Source organism: Rhincodon typus, chromosome 3 (assembly GCF_021869965.1).
Source record: "Rhincodon typus isolate 14 chromosome 3, sRhiTyp1.1, whole genome shotgun sequence".
NCBI classification, from domain to species: Eukaryota; Metazoa; Chordata; class Chondrichthyes; order Orectolobiformes; family Rhincodontidae; genus Rhincodon; species Rhincodon typus.
The window spans coordinates 107,238,886-107,248,324 of NC_063334.1; the positions used below are offsets into that span (position 1 = coordinate 107,238,886).

At 40.0% G+C, this 9,439-nt stretch overlaps 1 protein-coding gene across 1 annotated transcript in view; it reads left to right on the top strand.

The window, feature by feature from the left end:
- LOC109920854 overlaps positions 1–9,439 on the top strand; it is a 174,135-nt gene that overhangs the window by 160,662 nt on the left and 4,034 nt on the right. The window lies entirely within an intron of this gene.

A 9,439-nucleotide genomic window follows, 5' to 3' on the forward strand; every position in this document is an offset into this window, starting at 1 on the left:
ATGGAGACAGAGAGGTCCAGGAAGGGGAGAGAGGTATTAGAGATGGTCCAGGTAAACTTAAGGCTGGGGTGGAAGGTGTTAGTGAAGTGGATGAACTGTTCGAGCTCCACTTCGGTCTAGGCCCGAAACGTCAGCCTTTCTGCTCCTATGATGCTGCTTGGCCTGCTGTGTTCATCCAGTCCTGCACCTTGTTGCCACAGGAAACATCAACCTGGATTGAGTGCTCGAGTCTCACATTGGCTGTGATTTGAATCTATAACTATCTGAGTGAAGGGTGTCACTACAGTTGCGGTGGGGGCAAACGTAATGCATAGCACAAAATAAACTGTTGCTCTATCTGTCAATTTCAGGGAGAAGATTGCATTTTTCACCAGGGCGAAGATCAGCATCCCATCATTACCTGCTGATGATGTATAATTAGTTTATCTTGTAGATTACAAAGTACTTTTCAGCACTTTAGCAGATTTTAATAGTTAGCTGGCTAAAATCTTTTCAAGCTTTCTGGCGAAATAGGTATGATGTCTTTGTAATATAATTGTAATTGAATACCTCTGTATGTAAAAAAAAAGTGTTTTTCTTTTGTCAGTGAAAAACAAAAGCAGTGTAATTCTAAAGCAGTCGTGCTAATTTTGTACAGTCCATATGTATTTTTTTTTGGTTTGCCTTTATTTTGTAAAGATGGAACACAAGCATGGTAGCAGATCAAAAAAAAAGTGTATTCTGTTGAACATCAATGCGTTTTGAAAGAAAACTTCTTTGCCCCTAACCACACCTCACCTGTTCAACAGAATTAATTTTATTCTTTGTGAATGTTTGCGTAAGATCAGACTGTGATTGCGGTTGTGAGCCACTGGATATTTTTGTACAAGGGGTGTTTTTTTTTTAAATATGTTGTTCTTCTTGATTCTGTGACAATGCTTTCTGAGACCAGAGCTTACACACACTTCATCTTCCACCTATGCCTCAGTTATTTTTCTCCTCCCCCATCGCTCCTGCCTCTCCCTTCCCTCACCTCTGCACAGGTTGGACTGACTTTGTGACTGGTGAGCCTAGAATGTCTTCCTATGTGAACAATACAGTATTTTCCATTAATCAATCTCGTCTGTTTTAAGTTTTTTTTATTTCTGGAGCTGAGGAGGTAAGCGTCACACCTCTGTGACCTTGCGAGAGAGTGTGTTTGCGCTCCCACTTTCCGTCCGTAAAAGCAAACTTAATCACTTCACCCTCCAAGTACTATTTTAGTTTCGGGATTTTGAATTGTGTATGTCCGAATGGGAAATGTCAGCACGTGTTCATAAAATTCCAGCGATGAATGTTATGAAGGGAATTGTGAGTATTGAGGGCCAATGATTGGGGAACGTCTATATCGTGCCAGTTGAAAATGTGTGATTTAAGTGTTTTAAGCAATTTATGAGTGGTTCCCACAGACTATCCAAAACAAAGATATCCAACCTTGAAAACGTACAGATTCTTTTTTGGCTCAGTGAGCCTATGAAACTGTGCTACACAGACCCAGAAAACCCCAGGTTCCATTCCCCACCTGTGCTAAATGAGCTGATCTCTCCTAAACCCGCAGTTGCAGGGACAATAATTATCCTCACTGCAGGGATACATAATTTCTGGTTTCTATCCTGTGACTTCCTACTGATTGGAAAGTGCAATTGTGTGCTTTTGAATGAATAGACTCAGATTCCCCTCCAATAACATCATTTTTTTTTTCAAATTTATTCTTTCATCAGATGTGGGCATCTCTGACAAGTCCACTTTATGTTGCCCATCTCACCTTGATCTGAATGGCTCATCAGGCTGCTTTAGAGAATAGTTAGGAGTCAGTACACTCCTGTGTAGATCAAATAGGTAAGGAGTGCAGGTTTCTTTCCCTAAAGCTCATTAGTGAACCACATGGCTAATTACAACAATCAATGACTGTTTCTTGACACAAAAATAGAAATTGCTGGAAAAGCTCAGCAGGTCTGGCAGCCTCTGTGGGGAGAAAATAGGAGTTAATGTTTCGGGTCCAGTGACCCTTCCTCAGAACTCTCCTAACCCTGTGTTTAAGGAGCGTAAGCCTAAGAACTGAGTTCTAAAGAAAGGTCACTGGATCCGAAACGTTAATTCTGATTTCTCTCCACAGATGTTGCTGAGCTTTTCCAGCAATTTCTGCTTTTGTTTCTGATTTCCAGCATCCACAGTTCTTTTGTTTTTTTTATATAGTTACTTGGCCACAGCTCTCCATTCCAGATTGAATTCAAATTCCATCAAGTACTGTGGTGAGATTTGACCTTGTGTCCTGAGAGTATTGGCTTAGATTATTAGACCAGTGACATTATCACTACGCCATCAAACAGGTAAATGATCTACCAACAATCACTGTCCAGGCTGACACATGACTAGTTCAATAGAGCTTCATAGGAGCTATCTGTAGACCCTGGTACAAGTTAATGGCTACAGGAAGGAGCAAAGAAAATTGATAAAGTGGTGAGAAAGGTATTAAAAACTAGAGTTAGATTTTTATCCCTGTATTAATGCAAGATTTTACTACAGCTCTCACAAGGTTAGCATAGACCACTTTTAAAAGCACATATAACTAAGGCATTTATTAATATTTGGCAGCTAAGTGTGATTTATTTTTTAAACCAGTCCATGTGAAGAGTAAGGTAAAGTCACCATGGTCCTGCTGTCTCATTAGAGAGAGAATTGGTGGTAGTTTAACCTGAGGATCACCATACCTCAGATGAGGGGAAAGGTTTTTTTTTCTTTATTCATTCACAGGATGAGAGCATCACTAGCTAGGCAGCATTCATTACTCAGAGGGCAGTAAACAGTCAACCTCATTGCTGTGGGTCTGGAGTCACATGTAGACCAGACCAGGTAAGGATGGCAGTTTCCTTCCCTAAAGGACATTAGTGAACCAGATGGGTTTTTCCTGATAATCAGCAATGGTGATCATTAGATTCTTAATTCCAGATTTTTATTGAATTCAAATTCCACCATCTGCCGTGGCGGGATTCAAACCCAGGTCTCCAGAACATTATCTGGGTCTCTGGAATAACAGTCCAATGATAATACCACTAGGCCGTAACCTCCCCATTGAGAAGGAGAGTCTTTCATAGCAATCTCAGCTGATGTAGGAATTGAACTCATGTTGTTAGCAGCATTCCACACTGCAAACCAGCCATCTAGGAAACTGAGCTAACTGACCATGTGGAAGTCGTACTGGTTCTGGAAAAGCAAAATTTTGGAGTTGATGATTATTACTTTTTGTCTGTCCCCTATGAAATATTGATGTATGTCAATTTCTCATTAGACTTTGGCCCCTCCCCATTTTCCTGAAGTCTATTTCAGAATAAATAAAAGTAAAATATGACCAAATGTCATTTGAGGCAAAATATTCACATGTAAAATAAAAAATATCCAAGGATGCAGTTGAGCGGCAGTTTCCATGAACAATCCTAACTTTTTAAAAGGATTGCTCGTGTGATGTGGAAGACACTGACGAGGTTGTGTTTATGGCCTGTCCATTAGCTATGGTTTGTCTGACTGAGTGTCTTACTAGACTATTAAATGTCAATCATTATGAGTGGTCCAGAGGCCCACAAAGGCCAGGCCAGCAGGGAGTGGCAAACTCCCATTCACTGAAGAGGTTTACACTGGATTGTAACAACAGTCTGTCAGCATTCACGGCCATTTTCCTGATGTCAGCCCAATTATTAAATCCAAAATTTGCCACAACAGAATTTAAAACTCATGACTTTGGAAATGATAGTCCAGATCAATCACTACTATATCACTATAACGCAAGAATCTAAGTATATTTAGTTTAATACAAAGATGGTACTTTATCCTTTGATCATCCATTATTTTATAGGTTATATAATTAACTATTCTACCCTACTGAACAAAACAAGGTTAAAAAACAAACCCCAAAAAATGGATTGTTGTAGTCTCTTCTAATCTGGAGAACGGAGGGAGAATTACATACAGTGAAATTTAAAGCATATTGTTTTTGAATACATTTACAATATTGTCACATGCAGTCAACCTCTAACGCCCCTCCCTCCCCCCATTGGGAGGGGCAGGCAGGGGAAGGGGAGCGAAAGATGTATCCTGAAAGACAACAGCATTAGACTCGCAAAGCTCTAACTTTCTATCCCAGAACAAAAGATGTCTGAGTGTAGATTGTATTTGTGGGCAGGCGGTGATAGGTTTTCCAAATACCTTGTTAAATATTGTGTTCTTTCCATGAAGTTGTTAACTAGTTGAGCGTACTGTTTAGTCATGAAATGTCACAGTGCAGAGTAGATCATTTAGCCTATCAAATCTATGAAGCTGTTTTATTCAATGAGAGCCAATTAATCGAATATCACTCTGCCTCTCTCTGCCGTACCCTTTGATCTTTTTTGTACTCCAACAACAGTTTGCAGCAGACCAAACTACACACTGATTTTTTTTTTTCTCTCATGTTTAATCTGATATAACAGTTACTTCAGGTACAAACAAAGAATTTGGCTTTTCTGGAAAAAAAAACTGGACATTTAACTTCTCTTAGCGAGTACCAGCTGGACAGAACTGGAGACATGAATTGAAATGTTGTGATGAGGGAAACTTGTGTCCCTCATGGTGTTCACTCATGTGTCAGGTTACTTTATATTTCTGAGATTGTAAAATTCTTTTCCTCTGGATGCACGCCATCTTCTTTCACATATTATTGCCCTCATCTCCCATACCTACATTACTTTTATCGCAAGATCATCCTTGTTTGTTGGTGTCTTCACTCGTATTTGACTACTAGAAGGTGCGCCATTAACATCTTACAAGGTTGACATTAAGCTGGAAATTCTGTGACTATTTAATGTAGAATTAAATGAAGGATACTGTTTCAGCTTACATGTGTATGTCTGATATGTAAAAAAAAAGTATTTACAGTGATATTCTTAGAATTTTGCTTTTAAGCTTCCTGTTTATTTATTACAGTCTTATTTATGTATTGTTCTTTGTGGTTCAGTTCTGGACATTTTTTTTATTCTTATTAAGACTGCAGTTGGCATATTCTGATGTTTGGAATTATTATTGTCAGAACAGTTAAGTATGTTCACAAAGAAGAGGAGAGCAATTCAGTGGGTTAGTGGTCACAATCTTGTCAGTCTTAGAATGTGCTTTGCATTTTTCAAAGCAGTACAGGGTGGAATCTCTGTATGAATAAATAGTTCTAGGCTGGAGTTAACAGTCTCTTCTGTTATTTTTTTTTGCAGGACCTAATGATTCTTTTGTTAAAGGCCTTATAAGTAGCCTTCAATTGTTAACTTTGAAAAATAATCAGGAATTTTGATATTAGGATTTAACTTATGAAGTAGGCTGTTTCCATTATAAAACACGAGGCAGCTGTTACCATGGTAGGTATTCAATAAGGAAATCATTGAACTTAAATTTCTTGACATTTATATCTATTTTTTGGTATGACACATTTTTATAAAGAGTTCTTAATCTTTGTATACATCTATAGAAGTATTAATTTATTTCCTGCATTCTACACACTAATGTGATATTTAAATGTAGATGCACAGTGGTAAACCATTATAATAACCAATACAGTGCTAATGACTACAATTATAACCAATACAGTGCTAATGACTACAATTGACTTTGTTGAGTCTTTCCATGTCTTTTTTTTCCCTGTATAAAAATGAAGAAAAAGTTGTTGTAAGGTTATTTTATCTTTCATATTGAATGCCTTTAAAATGAATATAAAAATGTGAGTTATGCAGTCACAATCGAACAACATAGTCTTATCAAAAGATAAATATTTCTGGGGTCTTAATTCTAAGCACAATTTTGTGGTTGAGAGAACAAATGCATCTGTTTTCAAATGCTCAGAACTGAACTAGCTAGCTGAACATGTTTCCGTCAGATTATGGCTCTCATTCTAATTTTAGTTTCCCTGTAGTGTAAAAATAAACCATCACATTGAGTATTGTGGTCAATGCACTTTTCCACATGTTTCAGTGATTAATTAAAGAAAAAGTAATTTTTGAAGGAAGAAATTGTTTGTCTTTCTTGATGAAAAATGTATTTTATACCAGGCTTGCCTGTTTTGAAACCAGTTTATTTCAATTCTATTTTGTTTTAAAAAGTGAAACAATAAAACGGAATAAGCCAAACTTTGATTGAAGTACTGTGGATGACATAATGGAATAATTGCGAAACTACGTTCAAACCCAGCCAAGGCTAATTGATTATAGTCTTCAAGTGAAAAAGGGCAGCACAGCTCTAGCTGACCTGTATTTCTGTGATGTTTGATAGGATAATTACAAGGAAGTCTGAAAGGATGAAAATCTCTGAGTTGTGAGCTCTTCTGCTTATTAAAAACTAGATCCTAGCATTGGAGCACATTCTCATTTCATCACATGTGGCCAACATCAAGCTCTTCCTAGGTCAGGAATAGCAGAGATGTGGACGTCATGATGGCTGAGAGGTTAGCACTGCTGCCTCACAGCACCAGGGACCTGGGTTTGATTCCAAGACAACAAGGTGCAGAGCTGGATGAACACAGCAGGCCAAGCAGCATCATAGGAGCAGAGAGGCTGACGTTTCGGGCCTAGACCCTTCATCCCAGCCTTGGGTGACCGTCTGTATGGAGTTTGCATGTTCTCACTGTGTGTGTGTGGATTTCCCATAGTCCAAAGATGTGTGGGTCGGGTGAATTGCTTAAATTGTTTGTAGTATCAAGAGATGTGAAGGCTAGGTGGATTAACCATGGTAAATGTGCAGCTTGGGTAGGGGGCTGGGTTTGGGTAGGATACTCTTTGGAGGGTCAGTGCAGACTCAATCGGGCTGAATGGCGTCCTTCCACACTGTAGGGATTCTGTGATGACTGCTGAATATACGTGGCCTGCACTAGTAGCTTCATCCTCAGAAGTGTAACTCTGCTGCTATGTCATTGAGTTTTATCTTTGTTAATTAGGAAGGCCAGTTATTGTAAAATTGGTGATAGCTTTGTGCTAGTGGTTAGCAGTTAGTTTAAGAGGTTCAAGCCCATTGACCAGAGGATTCTGTGAGGAGGGAGAGGAAATTATTTGGGTGAAATTCAACTATAACAGGTGAGAGGGGTGTTGGGAGGAAGTGTGGGTTATGAAATGTAACTCAATGAGTCCTACCAATGTTATACCAAGGGGAATCAACTCACCACAGGTTGGACTTATACCTGAGAAGATGGTTGTGGTTGTTGGAGGTCAGTCATCTCAGCTCAAGGCCATCTCTGCAGGAGTTCCTCAGGGTAGAGTCCCAGGCCCAACCATCTTCAGTTGCTTTATCAATTATCTTCCAATTTAGCCAATCCACCTAAGGTCAGAAGTGGGGATGTTTGCCAATGATTACACAATGTTCAACACCATTCGCAACACTTCAGATACTGAAGCAGGCCCATATCCAGTGCAGGAGGACCTGGACAATACTAAGGCTTGGGCTGTTCAGGAGCAAGTGCCATTGCAGGTCACGGTAAAGCCAGGGAATGTTCATTTTCAACAGGAGTAAACCTAACCAGTCTGGGCCTGTCAGAACTTTACCTTCGGCTGCAGACCCATCAAGGATGGAACATGTTACTTGGACACTTCATTTCAGGAGGTGGTCACATCTCTTTAGAATGAGGGCTTCTGATTTGGTTCATAAGAACATAAGAAAAAGGAGTAGGCCATCTGGCCCTTTGAGCCCGCTCCACCATTCAATAACATCATGGCTGATCATTTCGTGGATTTAGTTCCACTTACCCGCCAGCTCACCATAACCTTAATTCCTTTGCTGTTCAAAAATCTATCTATCTTTGCCTTAAAAACATTCAATAAGGTAGCTGCAACTGCTTCACTGGGCAGGGAATTCCACAGATTCACAAGCCTTTGGGTGAAGAAGTTTCTCCTCATCTCAGTCCTAAATCTGCTGCCCTTATTTTGAGGCTATGCCCCCTAGTTCTTGTTTCATCTGCCAGTGGAAACAACCTCCCTGCTTCTACCTTACCTGTTCCCTTCATAATTTTATATGTTTTGATAAGATCCACCTCATTCTTCTAAATTCCAATGAGTACAGACCAAGTCTACCCAATCTCTCCTCATAAGCCAACCCTCTCAACTTCAGAATTAGAGTGAACCTCCTCTGCACCCCCTCTAGTGCCAGTACATCCTTTCTCAAGTAAGGAGGCCAAAATTGAACACAGTACTCCAGGTGTGGCCTCACCAGCACCCTACACAGCTGCAGCATAACTTCCCTGCCTTTAAACTCCATCCCTCCAGCAATAAAGGACAATATTTTATTTGCCTGCTGCACCTGCAAACCAACTTTTTGTGATTCATGCAAAAGGACACCCAGGTCCCTCTGCACAGCAGCATGTTGCAATTTTTCATCTTTTAAGTAATAGTCTGTTTTGCTGTTACTCCTACCAAAATGGATGACCTGACATTTACCAACATTGTACTCCATCTGCTAGACCCTTGCCTATTCACTGAACCTATCTATATCCCTCTGCAGAATTTCAGTGTTTTCTGCACACTGCTCTACCACTCATTTTAGTGTCATCTGTGAACTTTGACACACTACACTTCCCCAACTCTAAATTATTTATGTAAATAGTAAACAATTGCGGTCCCAACACTGATCCCTGAGGCACATCAGTCGCCATTGATCGCCACCCAGAAAATGGCCTAGTGGTATTATCGCTGGACTGTTAATCCAGAGACCCAGGTGATGTTCTGGGACCTGGGTTTCGAATCCCATCACAGAATTTGAATCTGGAATTAAAAATCTAATGATGACCATGAATCCATTACCGATTTTCGGGAAAAAACCCATCTGGATCACTAATGTCCTTTAGGGAAGGAAACTGCCATCCTTACTTGGTCTGGTCTACATGTGACTCCAGACCCACAGCAATGTAGTTGACTATTAACTGCCCAATTAGGGATGGGCAATAAATGCTGCCTAGTCAGCGACACCCTCATCCCACAAATGAATAAAGGGAAAAAAACCACTGATTTATCCTCACTCTTTGCTCTCTGTCAGTTAACCAATCTTCTTTCCATGCTAATATATTACCTGTAACGCCATGCACCTTTATTTTATGCAGCAGCCTTTTGTGCAGCACCTTGTCAAATGCCTTCTGGAAATTCAAATACACCACATCCACCGGTTCCCTATTTTCCACCGCGCTTGTAATGTCCTCAAGGAATTCCTGTAAATTAGTTAAACATGACCTGACTTTCATGAACCCATAAAAAAAACTAAAGAACTGCGGGTGTTGTAAATCAGGAAACAAAACAGAAATTGCTGGAAAAGCTCAGCAGATCTGGCAGCATGTGTGAAGGAAAAAACAGAGTTAACGTTTCGGGTCCGGTGACCCTTTCTCAGAACCACAGATGCTGCCAGACCTGCTGAGCTTTTTCAGCAACTTTGTTTT